Below are 20524 nucleotides of genomic sequence, written 5' to 3'. Positions count from 1 at the left end.
AGCTGCCTTAGTGACCAACCCAAACCACTTCCCACCCCTTCTTCAGATACTGGAAGAGGTGTTGCAGATGAAAGACGTAATGTCAATACAATAAAGTTCTCTACTCATTATTAATCACCCTTTATTCATTTCCTGCCATGTCTAATTCTAACTCATTACATTTTTCCCCAATAGGTTCAATTACCTAAACTATTGTTTTATTTTTTAGCCTTAAAAGTGACTGTTAAAAATGTTAGAAGGGGAGTTCCCATTGTGGTGCATTGCAAACAAGTCTGACTAGTATCTTTGAGGATGCAGCTTTGATCTCTAGCCTCGCTCAGTGGGTTAGGAATCTGGTGTTGCTGTGAGCTGTCATGTAGGTCACAGATGTGGCTTGGATCCCAAGAGCCTGTGGCTGCGGCGTAGGCCGGCAGCTACAGCTCTGATTCGACCCCGAGCCTGGGAACTTCCACGTGCCGTGGGTATGGCCCTAAAAAGCCAAAAAAAAAAAAAAGTATTAGAAGGAGGCACTTTTGATAACCCAGAAAGCTTTTAAAAAACTGTATGATTTCTAGAACACGATCTAGATCTATTAAACTATTAGCAGAAGACAGTTCCTGGGAATCTGTATTTTCAAGTAGTTTTTCAAAATGACACCAGTGTAGCCATCTCAAAGACTGGCCTTTGAGGAACTCTGCTTGGATTATTTATTCATATGGTTCATCCTTTTCTCAAATTCCAGGTGCTGCAAATTGGGAACACTACTCTAATGAGGTTGTGAGTAAAGTTCTGTAAATTCGTGATTGAAACACTTATTTAAAAAATAAGCATTCTATGATATACACACAGGTATGTGAAATGCAAGTATATGAAATATATGTATCAGGGAGACACTTTATTTTAGTGAGATGAAGGCAGTTCTCGATGCTATGATATGCAATGCAAAATAATTTACGCAAAAAGTGAATTTTGAAAGGGGAATGACAGGAAAGATCAGTTGCCTAAGAAGAGTAGCAATTTTTTTTGGTGTAGGAGGTAAAGGAGTGGGGGTGAATCTGATCAGACAGGAGAACAGGAGGAACGTGTCTCTTCCCTTCCTGGTCCCTTCCAGGGAGAAAGCAGTAGGTACGCAAGGCCAGGGGAAAAGAAGGTTGTTCTTCCATCGTCTGGAGGCACCATGATGTTGGACAAATGCCAAGACACATCTCTCCCTATGGTCGTGGTTAACACACAGGCTAAGGACGACGAGATCATTTTCATTAGAGGAAGGAGAAACATGCCTTGAACAACTCGGGTTCAAACTGCATGGGTCGACCTATACACAGACTTTTTTTTTTTTTTTCCCCCAACACTAAATACTCTAGTCCAAGAGATCAGAGGTTGGTTGACTCCATGGATGTGCAACCGGGGATATGGAGGAACCAGGGATGAGGAGGGCCAACTATAAATGACACGTGGATTTCTGGCTGCGCAAGGGTCACCGCCCCTAGGGTCAATTGTACATATGTGCATAGATTTTCCTTCCAATGCCCTTGCAGCTCTGCTCTTTGGATCAGTTGGCTCTGCCCTCTCCCAATAGGAGGCTTTCTCCAATTGTCTGGAAACATGGCCATAACAATCCCAAGCATACATACTTAAAACTCATGCTGCCAGAGCTAGAGATGTAACTCTCAAGTTCCAGTTGGTAATGTCCCAGATAAAGACAGTTTGGCCTGGCTTGAGTTACCTCCCTAAAAAGATGTGGTCCTCTGATTGCCCAGCATGTACATCACTAACGGACTGACCCCTTTGGGCTTCACCAGGAAGTATGGGGTGAGGAAGGAGTTTGCATAAAGAAAGGATACGGAGCAGATAAAAAGAAGAGGTGGTAACAGGAAGATTCTTTTCTGTATCACCTGGTTAGGACCACCTAATTTACGGTAAAGACAGATAGCCACAGGCAAAAATAGACAGAAAAGTTAATGCATACAGGACTCAAATTGCCCTTGCAAACAGTTGATGCGTATACACCGAAGAGTCATGCATAATAATGACGTTGTTTTAAAGAAGAGCTAGATGCACCCATCAGATGGGAAGAGCTGATTGCACTGTTTTCAGTGCTTAGAGAGAGGAGCTCAGAGAAGACAGATGCTACCAGCACAATCAAGGTCACCTGAAAGCGACAACGCTCATCCATTTATGAATATGCATTCACTCATCCACTGGCTGCGCATGTCAGGTGGCACGAACAGCAGTGGCAGGACTTAATTTATTACTCTTAGTATAGGAATCATTCATAAACTTGAGAACTTGAACCAGTATGAACATATATTTACATTTAGGTGGCAGCAAAAATCAGGCAAACTTTATAGATCCACTCTATAAAGAGGCGGCAGAGCGTCCAAAGGCTACGGGCAATGGCTCTTACCCTACTACCATTTTCACTCTATTTCAGGCACTCCTTTACTCTAGCTGGACTCCCCTTTACAATATCCTCCTAAGGACTTGTGTATGGACCAGGGTTTTACAATGTCCCAATTTGTTCTCTGATTTTCCTTGGGGGGCGGGCACCTTAAGGAAATTCTGGAGTGACCAATTTTCAGCAATCTCTGTTGGTGCCCATGTAGAATTATTCCTCCTGGAAAAGGACTGAAGAAGATATGGAAGAATCCCCTAAATAATAAAACTGCGTAGCCTTTTTCTCTGACAATGCCCATAATGCAGAGGTGTGGAGAAGTTACTGCCAGGCAGAACCAGAAGATAAGGTCAGATGCTGGCATTTATTCATGAAAATAGTAGCAGGATGGTTCGGATTTATTATTTTTAAGGTCCTGTGGAAATGCATGACAACGCGTTGAACAAGCATTCTGCATAAGAATGTCAGCACAACACGGCACGGAGGGAAACCGGGGTTTCTGTCTCTGGTGTTTGGAGACGTCTGCAAAGCTAATGGCTTAAGTGCAAATCATCATTGTCGAGGAGCTGCTGGTGCTGCTTAACAAAACTCAAGCTCTGTTGAAAGAACGCTTTCCCATCTCCTGTTAGAAATATACACACGGGCGTTTAAGAGCAAGCGACGATCGGTGGAGCTTCACGGTGCTCCAAAAAGAGTGGCTTCCCAACTGGAAACGTTCTGTGAAAGGCTTGGACATTTGAACGTGAATTTGTTCTCACGCAAAAGAGTAACTGTCCTACCCACTTCACTTTTTTTTTTTTGGTGTATGCTTATAAAACTTTTTGATGAATACTTTTTAAAACATGAACTTTGGGAATGTAACCATAATAAGACCTTGTATGTGTCTTTCAGGTCTCGTTCCTATTGGGGGAATATCCTGAGTAAATTCTATCACATTTTTGAGAGACTCAGCTCCAAACAGCCAATACATGTGGAGGAACAAAAACAACAACAAAATCGTGGAACCCGGGGAAAAGGACAAGAAGGACTGAGCAGTGACTGCTTGGAGAAAAGCAAGATAAAAACTGACTTATGGGTAACTGGAAAGCCATTTTCAAAAAACAGTCCTGTTTTCACAAAGGCTAACAAAGTGCCAGATCGACTTAAAGTAATTTCAATATAAAGTATATTTAGGAGTAACATGAAGCAGGGTTATCATGTTAGGAACTTCAAAAATGTCACCTGCCGAAACTAAGGAATCATCTTGTACTTTCTGACATTATTCTGCAGTGTATTTGTTGGACTTTCAACACAAAAATGAGGTGGGGGGAGAAAGGTAATTTTCTGAACAGCTGCGTACTAACAATCAGAAGCTCATAACAAGGCTCTATTGGAATCTCAGGCATTTTTAACAAAGGTAAAAATATGATGAAAGTCTAAGTGGCACTGGCAGCTGGAGATAAGCAAATGGAATTGCGAAGTCCCAAGGTGAAGACATGGACTTGGTTGGTCTCTTAACAGGAGACACAAAGGTTTCGAGTAATATTGCCAAAGAACAGGATCTCTTAGAAAACAAAACGCTCTTAATCTTTCTGTTAGTGGGTGTGTGTGTGTTTTTTTTTTCCTCGCTCTCTTAGGTTTACTAATTCATAAAGCACCCTCCTTAAAAAGCAGGCATCACCATGGAGATGATGCACGGAAACCGCTTTTATCAGAGTCTCCGAGACGTTGCTCTTCCGTCAATTTAATATTCTGTTGTTTGCTAGCAGGCACTTGCGTGAGTGCGCCCGAGTCCAGCCTTTTGAGATGGAGAGAAACATCTCCAGATTTTATTCCCGTTGACATTTTATCCAGACTCAAAGTCCACATGCAGCCTTCACCACCAGGTTTGTTTGTTTTATGGAAAGAGGGAGTTTGGCAGGGTGGATTAAAGGAACAGTGCCTCCACTTGGCATGATCAAGTAGAGCAACCGTGGGCAAATTCAGGGTCTACAGAACCCACGTAGAGAGTACAAACTAGCACACTGAACCTGGTGGGGCCTATGAAGATCTGTGGACAGAAAGCCACCCCTAGTCAGTGCAGTGACCCACTGCCTTGCTGTAAGGTGTCTCCCAGTATCGTGAGAACCGACTCTTTAGGATAAGTAAAAAAATCAGAACATATATACATACATACATACATACATACATATATATATATATATATATATATATATATATATGTTTCCGAGTCTTCCTTGCTGATAATTAACTGAAACTTTCCAACAGTTGTGACAGCCTCAGGATGGCTTCTGGAATTTCAGCTTGGTCTGCAACCCCCAACCAAGTTCCCATCTCATCAAAGCAGGAAGGATAACATCACACTTGGTGTATGGTAAGTAAATCCTGTTTCACCATTAGTTGACAATTGGGTGGAAGACCTTATCACAATAAAACAGAGAAACAGGAGCGACACAGATTGTCTTTAGGCCGAATTCTAGGAAACATTTTCACAAACTTGTCCTATTGAATTTTGTTTCATGTGTTCATTTCCTAATGATTTATGGGGGTGGGGGGGGCTGGCACTGTTGAGGAAATGCTTATTTGCTCGTTGGTTTGTCTGTAGTTAATGTCGGGTCTCATTTCATGTTTGCAAGCGAATGGAAATAATGGGACTGGATTGAAAACAAAACTGCGACTCTGCTCAGCAGACACTGAAAGACCACACATCGTGGTCACGTGAGAGCTGCAGGGTTCTCCTGCAGACAGACCTGCCAGCATTCCACCCTTGAAGGTGCTGTTGGGTTGGTTCCATTTCTGAGGTTTCTTGGGCTTAAATCTCCCAGTATCTTTTCCTTCCTCTAGAATCTTCCTCCTCAGTTCTCCCTATTGTTCTATGGTTGGTTATATCATGTTTTGTCAAGATAATTGGAGTTAGTAGAGTTTGATGCACCAATTTTAGGTTAAAGGGACACATTTACCTTCCCACATAAAGCGGGCAGATCAATTTTCCCCAGCAGCAGTCTGGCTAATAAAATATTTTCTCTCTTCACTAAATGCACATAAATACTGATACTTCCTCACTAGTAAAAGGTTGAACCCTGCATCCTATGTGAAGGCTGGGAATGAGGTTGGGGGGTGGGTGGGAGGGGAGAGGGAGGTGTAAAGTATTTTTTCCCATTAAGAAGTTTTCAAGAAGATGGCTTCCATCAAAATTAATCTATGGAGTTCCCATCGTGGCTCAGTGGTTAACGAATCTCACTAGGAACCATGAGGTTGCGGGTTCTATCCCTGGCCTTGCTCCGTGGGTTAAGGATCTGGCATTGCTGTGACCTGTGGTGTCGGCTGCAGATGCAGCTCGGATCCGCATTGCTGTGGCTCTGGCGTAGGCCGGCAGCTTTAGCTCCGACTGGACCCCTAGCCTGGAACCTCCATGTGCCACGGGAGCAGCCCTAGAAAAAGGCAAAAAGACAAAAAAAAAAATAATAAAAAATTAATTTAATATAAGCCTGGCTTTTCCCATCTCTCCTGCCTTCCTTCACATTTCTGTTCTGTCCTCTTCACACACCTAAAGCATTTTTTAATTAGAGGTGGCAGAAGGGTGGTGGATGCTTTTACCCAGAAGAGAGATAAACAGTCACTGAGCACAGACACAGGCATTTTGCTTTTGGGGCAACGGGGGCCTCTGACCCAGACTGCGCTTCCTTCACAGTACTGGCTTCTCCCATATCTGTGTATAAGACGTGGAATGAAGCTCACTTCCCATGAAGAACATCTGGAGACGAAAAGACACTAGGTGATCATCAATTCAATTGCCTTTACTCTTTATAAAGGAGAGACGGCACATTAATGGAGAGAGAAGGAAGCCTGAACTCAGACCTATGCAGACACTGTGAAAGACCCAGATATTTCAGAGCTGGAAGGCGTATGGGAGACTGTCTAGTTACCCTCATTTTAGAGATAGGAGATTAAGGTCCCAAAGATCAAGGGTCACATAGCAAGCTAATAAGAGAACCTGCCACGGAATCCAGATTTTTAGAATTCCTAATTTGTAAAGCCTGAGCCTAAGTTAAGTACAGAGGGGAAGAAAATGATAATAACAAGAGAAGGAGCCACATCAGGTTAACTGAGACCTGGTGCCCATGAACTCAGCACTGGGCACTGCACTAAGGGCCAGGGCTTTATCTCTTCTAACCTTCACAAAGTGCTACTGTTACCCCAGTCCCGCAGTTGAGAAAACTGATCTTACATGGGTTAAATTAACTGCCAGGACTCCACACGGTTCTGAGCGTCTTTACTAGCTAATAGGACACACTGGCCCGGGTCCATTCTCTAGGTACAGAAGTATGCAAAAGACTGATGGCAGTTCAAACACCTTTGAACTGGCCTGGGTCCATTCTTTAGGTACAGAAGAATGACCCAATTCAGAATGAACTGATATATCTTTTAAATGTTCTTATTTAATACTCTATAGCAATGGTTGACAAGTCTAGCAGAATCACTTAAACATTTAAAAAATTAGTTAACGTCTAATTTTTCTTCCTAGACAAAATCAAATAATTTTAAAGGTCGTGTTTGTATGGAAAAAGTGAAATTAAGCACTTTTCTGCCATGCTGAGGTAGTCTATTTTCCAATGAAGTGACAATAGCCCTTCTCTTAAGTATGGTGGAAGGTTTACAGAAGCCCCAGGTCCGTGTGGCACAGCACAGATGACCTACTACAAAGGGTGTGTTTGTTCACACTCTCCTTATGCCACAGAAAATCTGTTATTTCTACAATTACCGCTGAAAGTCATGTCATTCGACCCTTCTCTTCCTTTTACATTATTTTCTTCCTATCTCTCCCATCCACTAAGAAGAAGATTCAAAATTCCACCTACTTCAATATGCAGAGTTATCCTTTGCGAGTGACAAAACACCCAAACCAAATTAATGGAAGCAAAACATGAAACAGACTGCATCATGTAACCAAGACAGTCCAGGACAGAGCTGGTTTCAAAGAGACCTGAGTACAAAGGTTGAAGCAGTGACTCAGATGAGAATCTCCATGGCTTGGTTCTGGCTCCTCTGTGGTGGCCCCACATTTAGGCTCCATGTGGAAGACAGCAGTGTCAAGCCCTGACATTCGATGTTCAAGTACCGTGGGGAAGAAAGATTATCTTTTCCAACAGCCCTCTAAGAATCCTAGAGTTTTCTTACTGGACAGACCATAGCCAATGCAAACAACCAGGCTGGCCAAGGTTTAAGCCAGGGTCAGTGCTCAGCCCTAGGGAGGCAACAAGAACACAGGGGAACCCCAAATAAAATTTGAGGATACTGTCAGAAAGATGAGGGGTGGTTCTGCAGAGGCAAACAGTAATAGACCACTGCATGCATTTTTACATAAATTTCTCTCATATTGGAGTAACCTCAGAATAGGACTCATGTTTATAACCCAGGTGTCCATCAAGGCATTTTTCCCCCAACAAAAAGAAAGCTTCCCTTTAGGAGGTGGAACCCTAGATTATGTTCAGCCTAACCTTCAACTCAAACTTCAGCCACCTCGTAAAAACGAATGTCTTTCCTCCATTATATTGAGAAACTTCCTAAAGTGATATAGACAGATTTATCTCCAAGATTCCTTAATGTTCAGGTACATGGACAAACTGAATGAGAGCAGGCCAAGCGTTGCCTAATGGAGGGTCTGGTTTAATGGGTGGATAAAAATGATTTGTAATTTAAGCACAGCTTCTCTACAGAGATAGAAATGGCCATTGTCATTATTTAAGGATGTCCATAAATTAATATTCAAACCTGCTGGAGAATTAAATCCTTGTTTTTATGTTTAAAAATTGTGAGATTTATCAGCAAAATGGATGACTGTTTATTACAGGTAGAACCTGGAAGGTTTAGTAAGCTATAAATAGCGATTATTTATTTATAGCTTGCTTATTGATAGGCTTTCTTGTTATTTTCCTTTATGATGACAGTGAGGATATTTAGGGTACAATACATAAAAAGTGCACTGAGTAATTAAAAGATGGAATGAACATAAAATGCATTGCAGTTCTTAACTCTTAATAAACGCTAGACCCGTTCTTGCTATTATTACTCATCAAATGATGATGATGAAGATGACAATGGCGGCTGCAGACAGAGGTCCTCCGGAGAATCATCAAAGATTAGACAGCACTGTACATCGATTAAGAGACCCAACGGGAAGGGGACAGGAACGTAGCTCCATCACATTTTTTTTTTTTTTTGCCTTTTCTAGGGCTGCTCCCGCAGCATATGGAGGTTCCCAGGCTAGGGGTCAAATAGGAGCTGTAGCCACCGGTCTACACCACAGCCACAGCAATGCTGGATCCGAGCCGTGTCTGCGACCTACACCACAGCTCATGGCAACGCCAGATCCTTAACCCACTGAGCAAGGGCAGGGATCGAACCCGCAACCTCATGGTTCCTAGTCGGATTCATTAACCACTGCGCCACGAAGGGAACTCCTCCATCACATTTATAATGGCATTTAATTTACAAACCTAAGTGTATGCATGTGTGTTCAAATTACCCATGGAAGACCTAAGCCCAAGGCATAAAATAATGATTTCGGATCCCATCCTCTTTCGGCAGAGCCCAAGACTAAGCAGGAACTCTACGCTAGTTATATTCTCACAATGGCTTTAACACAAAATGAGAAACCACGGGCAATAGAGCTGACAAAAGCAAGAAGTGCATTTCACCAGAATTCTAACATTGTAAAATACAAATGTATTATTATGTTCTACCAGAGCTCCCTGGTACCAAATAATTCTTTCCATGCTCCATCGCTGCATATTTTTCCAAGGGTGGCAGGATATTATTGCCAATCTGTAACTCATGATTTCCTATCACATGTTAGCGTATATAAATTACCTTTAAATCACTCTAAAACGTACACAATAAAAAGGGTTTAGTAGTATTCTTTCAAAGAAGAACTCTTCCTTGTACACGTGTGTGTCTTACAGGCTGACCAACGTCCAGGCTTAGTGCTGCCGTCTGTGAAATGGAGGGACTCTGGCTGACGTATCCCGCAGAGGTGATGGTGGGACAATGAGTCCGGCTCCTGGTGGAGGCATGATGGGGACTCGGGGACACCTGCAACATCCGTGAGGCTTCCGCTCCTCTGAGTCTGCTATGTGTGTACCTGCCCTTCCTCTTAAAGCCAATGGCCCTTCACCATTCCACACTCTAAGCGTCGTATTTCCACTAGCAACGAGATGACTTAAGGAGGTGATTTTGCCCCTTTCTTCTACCAGGCTCATCCTCCACATTACTCATGGGACGTCCAGAGAGTTTATTTTTCCTGCATCGTTCTCAGTAAGCTGTGTGAGTGAGTGTCAGCTGACTCAGCACATCCTAAACTAGAGAAGCGTCTCTCTCTGCATACAAAGCTGGAACCCGTGTTGCTAAGGGCAATGAATCGTGGGTACCCACTTTCATCAATCTCTTCTATGAGGCTGTTGCACAGGAGGATTTTTCATTGGTGGTGACTTCCCCTTAAAATTTCAAAGATCTGTGCATTTCTCTCGGGTAAGAGTCTTACTCAAGCGATGATTATTTTCCATCTTTTTTCTGTATCTGCCCTTCTTTCTTTGTGAAGCCTGGAACAAAAGCTCCTATACCTTAGACGACATTTTATTTTGTTGCGCAGTGATCAGAAGTGCAATAATTTTTATGGAGATTCTATCCATAAAACGTAGGGTTTGTTTTCAAACCCAGGTCAAAGAGAACAAAGAATGGGAGGCGTGAAAGAGGAGAGAAGTGAAGTGGGGAGAGGAGAGCGACGGAGGAAAGAGGTAACGGACCCGTAAAAGAACTAAGACTCTGAATAGAGACCGATATTGCTTTACATCTCGGCTCCACAACTTACCTGTATGCAAATCCAATAAAAAGGGTGTTGAAGCCTCAGTTTCCTCGTCCACATAAGGAGTATATTATTATTATCTACATCATGGTGCTATTAAAGAGAGTACATAATGTAATGCACATAGAACACCAAGCTACGGCTTCACAGAGAACACAGTCATTTTAATTTAGCTGCTATGAACAATTGTTATCACATGTTTAAAACCTCCTCCATTGGTGGCTGTGCTGCTCATAGCTAATTCAAATATTACTCGTGCCTCTACCAAACAGCTAAAATTCGGAACAGAGTATCCTGTTATACTAAACATGGACACTAGAAAGAGAGACTTAACACGGACATTTAAAATGAGGACTTACACAATTAAAAATCTACCTGGAGTCCAATGTATGACCTAAGGGGTCTTCCTAAACCCTTCCGAGGATGTGAGCATTGGCAAAAAGGACTCAGTGTCTTCAGGACCAAAGTACGTGCTACGGAAAATGTGAAGGGACACGATTCCCTCTGAGATAAAGAATGAGTTTATAGGCAAGAGAAGGTGGGAGAACAGGGGAAAGAGGAGTGATTTGAACTATATTATAAAGCTGATGTAACAGTGGACAATTTTCAAATGCACATATGTTGTCTGCAGTAAGCATGAAAGCCACATGGACACAAAGACAGGAGATATTTGTACCAACCGCAGAGGTAGATGAAGACAAAGATGTACTGACCAGTTACAGTCTTAAAGGCATCAAAACGTAAGTCCATGAAGGGCATGGAGGCTGTCTTGATTACTATGAAATGAAGACGGAGTGATGAGAATGAATATATTTCAAAGAAGATTCTGAAATTTCATACTGACAGTCCCTGAAATGCTTAAGGACAAAAATCCGGTGATTAAAGGAGTTCCCGTCATGGCTCAGTGGTTAACGAATCTGACTAGGAACGATGAGGTTGCAGGTTCGATCCCTGGACTTGCTCCGTGGGTTAAGGATTCAGTGTGGTCATGAGCTGTGGTGTAGGCCGGAGGCTCCAGCTCCAATTCTGACCCTTAGCCTGGGAACCTCCATATGCTGCAGGAATGGCCCAAGAAATGGCAAAAAGACAAAAAAAAAAAAAAAAAAAAAAAAAAAAATTGGTGGTTGAATAGGCAAAGACTATAGCAGAAATACTGCCTATATTCTACATCACAGTATTTTATGAAAATAGTATCTTTTTGTGTCAATGGACCTGGGCATATTTCCAAAGTTATTATCAACTAATGGCATTCAAAGGCAATCATTGTCTCTCATTTTAGATACGCTGATAAAAGAGTTTTCAGTATCTCCACACGCATAAAGCTTTGTGCGATCCCTGTATAACCTGAAATCTCACATTTACTAGTATGCATGTTCATCACTGAATCCTACATACTAGTAAATGTATGGAGTTTCACTTATCTTTATAAAGACTCAGTTTCTTCATCTATAAAATGGGGATAACGATGGGTGTTTACTTCCTAGGATACTGTGGGGGTTAAATAAAATAATGGTGTAAAACACCAGCCCACCTCATGGCAACCACAAGTCAGGATTTGACAGATACTAACAGACGTGTTGGTGGATGTCAGGCTTTCGGATGTGGATGAGGCACCCTGCTTACTGAGGCTGGCTCTTCTGCAGAGCAGCAAGTGACGGAAACATGATAATAACGGTAATTATGTGTACCCCTGTATCTCCAATGCCACACTGGGATCTCATTTGAGTTATATGTGTGCTGGTGTAAAATCGTAAACACAGAAAAAGGTTAGTTAGATCCTTAAAGATTAAAAATACACATATTGCAGTTTTAGAAAAAATATTCTCCCAGGGATAGAGATTCAGTCACTGCTGATTAAAAAGACTTGGGCATGTTTTATTTTTTACTGAAGTATAGTTGATTTACAGTGTTGTGCCAATTCCTGCTGTACAGAGAAATGACCCAGTCATACATATACACAGATTCTTTTTCTCATATCCTCTCCCATCATGGTCTATCCCAAGAGACTGGATATAGTTCCTGTGCTGTACAGGAAGACCTCATTGCTTATCCATCTAAATGTGATAGTTTGTATCTACTAACTCCAAACTCCCAGTCCACCCCACTTCCTTCCCCCTCACGCTTGACAACCACAAGTCTGTTCTCTATGTCTGTGAATCTGCTTGTTTTATAGATAAGTCCATTTGTGCCATATTTTAGATTCCACATGTAAGTGATATCATATGATATTTGCCTTTCTCTTTCTGACTATTTCACTTAGCGTGAGAATCTCTAGTTTCATCTATGATGCTGCAAATGGCATTATTTCATTCTTTTATGGCTGAGTAGTATTTTATTGTATATGTATACCTCATTTTGGCAAGACTCTATTTCTCAAGTTGGGTGATGGGTTCAGGAGGATTTATTATCTTTTATACCTTATAAACATTATATTTTATTTCTGTATGTGTGGAAATATTTTATTAAAAATACACAGAAGTTGGGAGTTCCCGTCGTGGCTCAGTGGTTAATGAATCCGACTAAGAACCATGAGGTTGCAGGTTCCATCCCTGGCCTTGCTCAGTGGGTTAAGGATCCTGCATTGCTGTGAGCTGTGGTGTAGGTTGTAGACGTGGCTCAGATCCCGCATTGCTGTGGCTCTGGTGTAGGCTTGGCAGCTACAGCTCTGATTAGATCCCTAGCCTGGGAACCTCCATATGCTGCAGGTGTGGCTCTAGAAAAGGCAAAAAGACAAAAAAATAAAATAAAATAAAATAAAATAAAATAAAATAAAATAAAATAAAATAAAATAAAATAAAATAAGATTAAATAAAATAAGCAGAAGCATTTAAAGGGGGAAAAAAAAAAGACTTGGATGGGAGTTCCTGTTATGGTGCAGTGGAAATGAATCCAACTAGTGTCCAACTGGATATAGTTCCCTGTGCTGTACAGGAAGACCTCATTGCTTATCCATCTAAATGTGATAGTTTGTATCTACTAACTCCAAACTCACTCAGGTTTGATCCCTAGCCTCACTCAGTGGGTGAAGGACCCAGTGTTGCCATGAGCTGTGGTGTAGGTCACAGACGTGGCTCGAATCCAAGTTGCTGTGGCTGCAGTGTAGGCCGGCAGCTGTGTAGCTCCCATTTGCCCCCTAGCCTGGGAACCTCCATATGCCATAGGTGCTATCCTAAAAAACAAAACAAAACAAAAAAAAGACTTGAGCAAAGATGTCTATTGGGCTATGGCTCAAAATCACAAAATCCTTGGAAGAGTTTAAATATCCTACAATAGAAGAATGACAATAAATTATGGAACATTCATGAAATCTCTTTAAATACCAAGAAGAATGAGATAAATAAACCAAGGATAGGAAATGATGCCAATTTCCTTAGACATGGAAATATGCTTAAACTGTAGTAACAGTTTGCTCCTGTTTGTGTTAAGAAGACTGATACACACATACCAACTTTTCCTTCCGTAAGCAATCTAGAGAATTCAGAGAAAGTGGCAATAATAACATTTGACCTTGAGAGCAGGACTAATGAGAGATCAGAGTAATTGAGAGACTAGAGAAAAAAAATGTAAAAGAAAGAAAAAAAAGAACTTATCACTATAGACTTGTTTGTGTGGTTTAAAATTTTATCATGTTCATTTGGTTACTAATTACTCCACCAAGCAGGTACACTATTCAAGCTGTAAAATAATCAGTTAACATCACTTTTTTCTTTCTTTTTTTTTCTTTTTTTTTTTTTCTTTTTAGGGCCACACCCACAGCATATGGAGGTTCAGGCTAGGGGTCTAATCGGAGCTACAGCTGCCAGCCTACACCACAGCCACAGCAACGTCAGATACAAGCTTCGTCTGCGACCTACACCACAGCCACAGCAACACCAGATCCTTAACCCACCGAGCGAGGCCAGGGATGGAACCCACAACCTCATGGTTCCTAGTCGGATTCATTTCCACTGCACCATGATGGGAACTCCAAGATCACTTTTTTTTTTTTTTTATTTTCCCACTGTACAGCAAGGGGGTCAGGTTATCCTTACATGTATACATTACAATTACATTTTTTCCCCCACCCTTTCTTCTGTTGCAACATGAGTATCTAGACAAAGTCCTCAATGCTACTCAGCAGGATCTCCTTGTAAATCTATTCTAAGTTGTGTCTGATAAGCCCAAGCTCCCGATCCCTCCCACTCCCTCCCCCTCCCATCAGGCAGCCACAAGTCTCTTCTCTAAGTCCATGATTAATAAGCCAGAAAGACAAAGACAAATACCGTATGATATCACTTATAACTGGAATCTAATATCCAGCACAAATGAACATCTCCTCAGACAAGATCACTTTTTTTAATGGTCTTATTTATTTTCACTTAGATTTTGGTTGATTCTAGGACAATATTGAACATAATCTATCAATATATACAAAACACCTTGTAGAATCAACTGCTTTTCTTCCCCCAGTATACAAGCGTGTTGGTGCCACTGACACAATCCTGGCGTCATTTAAAGCTGGCGGCCCAAAGCGGCCCAAATATTTAAAAGTCAAGATGGTTTTTGGCTGATGTTTGTCCAGCCATTTTAATTCCTTAGAGAGCCTGAGAATGAGGTGTCACGTATGGGGATTCACTTCTTTTATTGACTTTCTGTGACACCTTTGAATGTTGGGGTGGGTTCTTTTGCAGGAAAAGATAGCAAACCCTTTCTTCCAACACCAATAACACTGGCTGGGAAGCAACACAGCAATGAACAGAACAAACACCCCTCGGTCACTGTAACACCAATGAAAATGTAATCTACATGCAGATAAAACTTGTATCACTTTAAGATGGCTTAGATTCAATCAGATAAATGAAACAAACCAAAGAGCCCTCAGTAACTCCTTTGATTCCTGATCTAAATCATGAAGCTTTAACACAAGTGATGGTAAGAACTGGAGCCCACTGAAGAGATACACAATGTAAGTTAGCTCTTGATTATATATTGTCTGGAGAGGGCAGGTGGTTGGTTATTTACGTTACTCTTTATAAGGAAGTAATGTTCCTTAACCCATTTCAAAGGGGCTATGCTACCTAGAACTCAAATCCTGGCATCCATAACCTCCTACTGCTAAATTTAAAGAATATTCTCTTCAACATCTTATTCTCCATCCTGTCTGTCCCGGCACCTGTCCCTACCAATGGCATCCCGACCCTCTGTTTGTTTGTATTAGCTTCACTAGCTTACTTGGTACAAAAATCTTATTTTTTTCCCCCAATACTCTGTTTCCAGGAATGTTTTCTTCTACCCTTTACTTTAAGGGCTTCAGCCTCTTCTGTTCTCACTCTGCATGCCCTCCATGGATAACCTCAGCCACACCCATAGTTACAACCACGTTTTATGACCTGCTAGCTTCCAGAGGCTGCGCCTCTTAACCGCATCACCCCCTGAGCACCAGCCCTTCCTGTCTAAGTGCCTGCAGGCCAGCTTTCTTCTGAAGTCCCACAGGCCTTTGAAAGCCAGGGTACACACAGATCTATTTCATTATTTTATTCATTCTACATCCTTTACGCCAGTTCCTCTCCCCTGGTATCCCTCATAATAGTGAAAACCGCTACCCAGTTGCTCCAGTAAAAAAACACCTGGACATCACCTGCATTCATTTCCCATTATCAGCACTGCCTGTGCTGCGTGTTGCACACAAGTTCCATTTCCAGCATCCACCCCCCTACCTTGGAATTCTGATTCAGGAAACCTGGGTTTGGGCTGAGAATCTGTGGATGAAGCACTCCTGTCAAGTAATTCTTATACGTTGCCCCCTTCCTCTCTCTCACAATTAATAAATCAAATCCTATATATTCTGATTTATGAGCAGCTCTCAAACCCACTCACTTTCCACCCCATGAAACAAGGAGAGATGAGATCCCCAGCCTGTGTCCCCTCTGTCACCCCCATTCTCACCTAATTTGTGTCTCTTGCGATCAGCTTCTGCCAGACTCCTAACTCCTGTTCCTCCTCGCCAGCCTCCTCCCTCGTGTTCCTTATCTACTAAAAATGTGGAATAAGTGACGTCGCTGTGCGTGTGTGTGTGTGTGTGTGTAGAGTAAGTGATGTCTGTGTTTGTACATGTCGGGGGGGAGAGGGGATGTCTCTCTGTGTGTACGTATGTGTAGGAGGGTAAGTGCTGTGTGTGTGTGTCAGTCAGGGGTCAGCTTAGATAGGAACTCTTCCACAAACTCTTCTATACTGACGTCGCAGTTCTGGACTAAGACAAGTGTTTCCATGGAAACACAGGTGCGACTGTATTTTGTATAGTGTTGATATCCATCATCAGATGTGAAACGCCATGAAGGTGAAGCCACAGTATCCCTGATACCTGGCACCGTGATTTACCACATACACATTAGTTGAATTCATCAATGACTTCGTGAACTCGGATGACTAATACGCAAAGCTATGACTGAAAGAATCAGTTCATTGCCTGACTAATGACGGCAAGCTAGAGCTGAAAATTTAAAAGACTCATCAGTAAAAGACAAAGGCGTTTGGATTGGATACACAGAATGGCCAATTTCCCTAGGGCTGACATATACAGGTACCATGTCAAAGAGATAAAACATTACTCCCCCAATAGTATAAACCCTGCTCTATTTATTGATTGTTAAATGATTCTTATTTTTCCCATCATAGCTGGTTTACAGTGTTCTGTCAATTTTCTACAGTACAGCACGGTGACCCCGTCACACACACATGTACACATTCTTTTTCTCACATTATCATGCTCTATCATCAGTGACCAGATATAGTTCCCAGTGTAAACTGTGCTTTACACTTGTGTGTAAAGAGCCTTTGATAACCTCCTGGAAAGACATCGCAGACTCATAAATTTGCTTAAATTATGATAATTGCTATTAAAATAAAATTAATCAAACATGCCATGTAAATACTCCTTAAACATATCTGGATTCTGAAAACTGCCATTAAACAGATGAGAACATAATGGAAGTGCACGTTCAGCATAATTGTTATTAACTTGCTAATTGTATTCATTTAAGCCTAAGTGTGTAACTATTCTCCTGGAGCACAGTCATTCCAGCTGAGACCAGAGAAGGCCTTGGTACAATCAAACCAAGGGACAGGTAAACTAAGGAAATGTAATGATAAACACTGAGTCAGAAAAGACTTCTCCAGCTTAAGATGGCAGTGTCCATGCGGTGCTCTGTCACCTCCCCCATGTGTCTTCCCACTTAGCTAAATACACAAAGGGATGCAGAACTGTAGCAGTGTTAGAGCAGCAGATAAGCATTACAGATATGCAAATACCCAGGGTACTATCACCACTGTGAAAAGGGAGTGAACGAGCCCAAAGAGAACCATGGGGTGACACATACACACAGAGACATCACTTATTCCACATTTTTCTCTCTGCATCGGGCAGAATCTTTTTCACCAGGTGGCTGTGAGTCACTCTGCTTGTTACAAGTTATCTCCTACAGAAGGTTTGAAAACAACTTTACTCCTTCATTTTTCTCCACACCCCATCACACAAATGCAGGCCTTCAGCTAACATTGTGCTAAATAATATATATTATTATATCTTCATATTTGGAGAAGTACATTGTCACAATGACAAATTTTTAAATATGTAAATGCAATGCTTTCATATGACTGAAAATTTGTAAATTATCAAAAGTACTCAATTTAATTCTTATTTTAGATATCTGTGTATTCTATCTGGACACATCATAAAATGCTTTATGTTTATACCATGGAATATATTTTCTGTGTTTATTTCAGCGAAATCACAAATGACTATGTTGCCATCAAGATTTCCACAGGTGTGCTCTATTGACAGCAGTGGACTTAAAAGATTTAAAAAAATGAGATGTAACTACAAAGTAAAGTCGATTAAATAAATCATAAAAAATGAAATAAAACTTACATTTTAAAAGTCCTTTGTTTTAAATTATCATAATGATCTCAAAATTCAAAGATGCAATCACTATTGAAATAAATTAACATCATTTTAATACAAATGCACTACTACTCCTATTATTGCTACTACTCATTCATGTGATAGGAAGCTATTCAGGAAGCCAATAAGCAAAACTCATGAAAAGAGATGCACATTAAGACAAATCTGGGTGAAATTCCTGAATTTCAAGATTAATAACATTAAGAAGAATGTCGGAAAAAATAGCTAACTTTTGAGTGCTTATTTTAGGTGCTGGAATTAAAAGTAATATGTACTGTTTGTACTGTAGCATCTTTTTCAAATTTTCCACAAAGTGCACATGCTGCATTTTAATTAGAGTAAAAAAAAATCATACATGCTATTTTTTTTGTAAAATTACACCAGCTCATAACTATTAGCCACTTGTACCCAAGTTCTCCCTTAACTGCTATGCTATTACATTAGAGCGATTTGTTAACATTTCATTGTGGAAAGAACACATGAATAGGCATTTAATTGCATAAGGGATTTGTACTGAAACCATTTTAATAAATCAAGCTTGGAACATCTGCAAACATTTGTACCTAAGCTACCTGTTTGAAGAAACAGCAACCAAAAAGCGTAAAAGCTCGGAATCAAAATGAAGATGAGATACAAACCCGCTGCCAAAATCACAGTACAGAATCAGTGTTGTTTTATACACAGTTCTGATTTGTTTAATGAAGTACTGGTTGTCTCGATGCAAAATAGCAAAGCTTTCCAGATAGAGAAACAAAGTTGCCGTTAACACATACTCAATGAGAAAAATTACAGGAAGTAAGGAGACTATCAAACATGATATTCCTTGGTTTTCTTACTCCAAGAATGATTTGGTTTTCTTTCCACACAAAAAGCATATCGTCACCATTCTCAAAAACAACAGAATACAATTGGGCTGCCACACCCCAAGAACACCACGAGAAGAAAACATCCATTACCCTTAACTGACAGAAAATAGGTCACTAAACTCCTCACTCACAGAAACCGATCTGAAAAATGGAAGTGCAACTATTAAATCTCGTCATCATCAAAGTATATGTGTTCCATAAAACACATGATGCTTAGGGAGTTTTCAGTATTTTTTTTTTCAGTTCTGTTTTGAGCAAACTACAAGAAATAAATTGTAGGTAAAAAATTTGTGTGTTCAACATAAACTGCCCTGGTTTCCATACTCCCATGCACATCAACTATTGGTCGCTAATGTTAATACAGCAAGGTATAAAAATCAATGTCACATCTCAAAAGCTTAAACATGGAATTATCATATGATCCAGCAATTCCAATCCTAGGTATATATCTAAGAGAATTGAAAATATATGCCCATACTCACATCGTATACATATGTTCACAGCAACGTTATTCATAACAGACAAAAAGTAGAAAGAACCCCAGTGTCCATTAACTGATGCCATGATAAACGAACGTGGTATATAACCATTCGACAGAATCCTGTTCAATACTATAAAGGAATTAAGTACTCATACATGAATGAACCTTGAAAACATTATGCGAAGTAAAGAAGCCAGACTCTAAAAGACAAATATTGCATGATTCCATTTATATGAGTTATCTAGAAGAGGCAAATTCATAGAGACAGAACTAGATTAGTGGTTTCCAGAGACTGGGAGGGATGGGAGGATAGGCAGGGACAGAGTGTGGCTGCTGATGGATATGGAATTTCTCCTTGGGGTGATAAAAATGTCCTGAAACCAAAGAGTGGTGATAATTGCACAACTCTGTCAATACACTAAGAACCACTGAAATGTACACTTTAAAACCATGAGTTTTATATGTACATTGAAATAAAAAAGGGAAAGAAAAAGAAATATGAATGTCTTGTCAGAAAACTCCACCTAGCATGTTCTATTGGAAACCTATGGCCTTGTGACAATATTTATTATGGTGGAGAACCAAAGTCCTCATTGTTGAGAAAGTTTGAGAAAGACTAAATTAAGTAGATTTCATTTCCCAAGCACATCACAGAGTTGTTAGTTTATTAACGTGTGTTGCGAGCCCCCATATTTCCTAAATATGTCTCTGTCTTCTGCCTGTGGAAACTCTCAGAGGACATGTGTTCTGTGAACACACTTGGAGAACTGCAGCCTAGAAGGACTGTTTTGGAGAACACACTGATTAAAAGAGCTTAAATTTTCCTTTGATCAAAATGCAATTCACTATTTATTCAGATGCTATATATTGCTAAGAAAGCTGCTATTCGCACATTGCATCATTACTGTAAGCTTTTTTTTTTTCTTTTAAAACTAACAGTCACAGAGTTTTAGAGGCTTCAGTACTTCACAGGAAGTATTAGAAACTATATTAGGTTAAGATAATCCAATAAAGTTAAGAGACT

The sequence above is a fragment of the Sus scrofa genome, chromosome 17 (assembly GCF_000003025.6).
Source record: "Sus scrofa isolate TJ Tabasco breed Duroc chromosome 17, Sscrofa11.1, whole genome shotgun sequence".
Lineage (NCBI taxonomy): Eukaryota > Metazoa > Chordata > Mammalia > Artiodactyla > Suidae > Sus > Sus scrofa.
Note: the sequence above shows the minus strand (reverse complement) of the source record.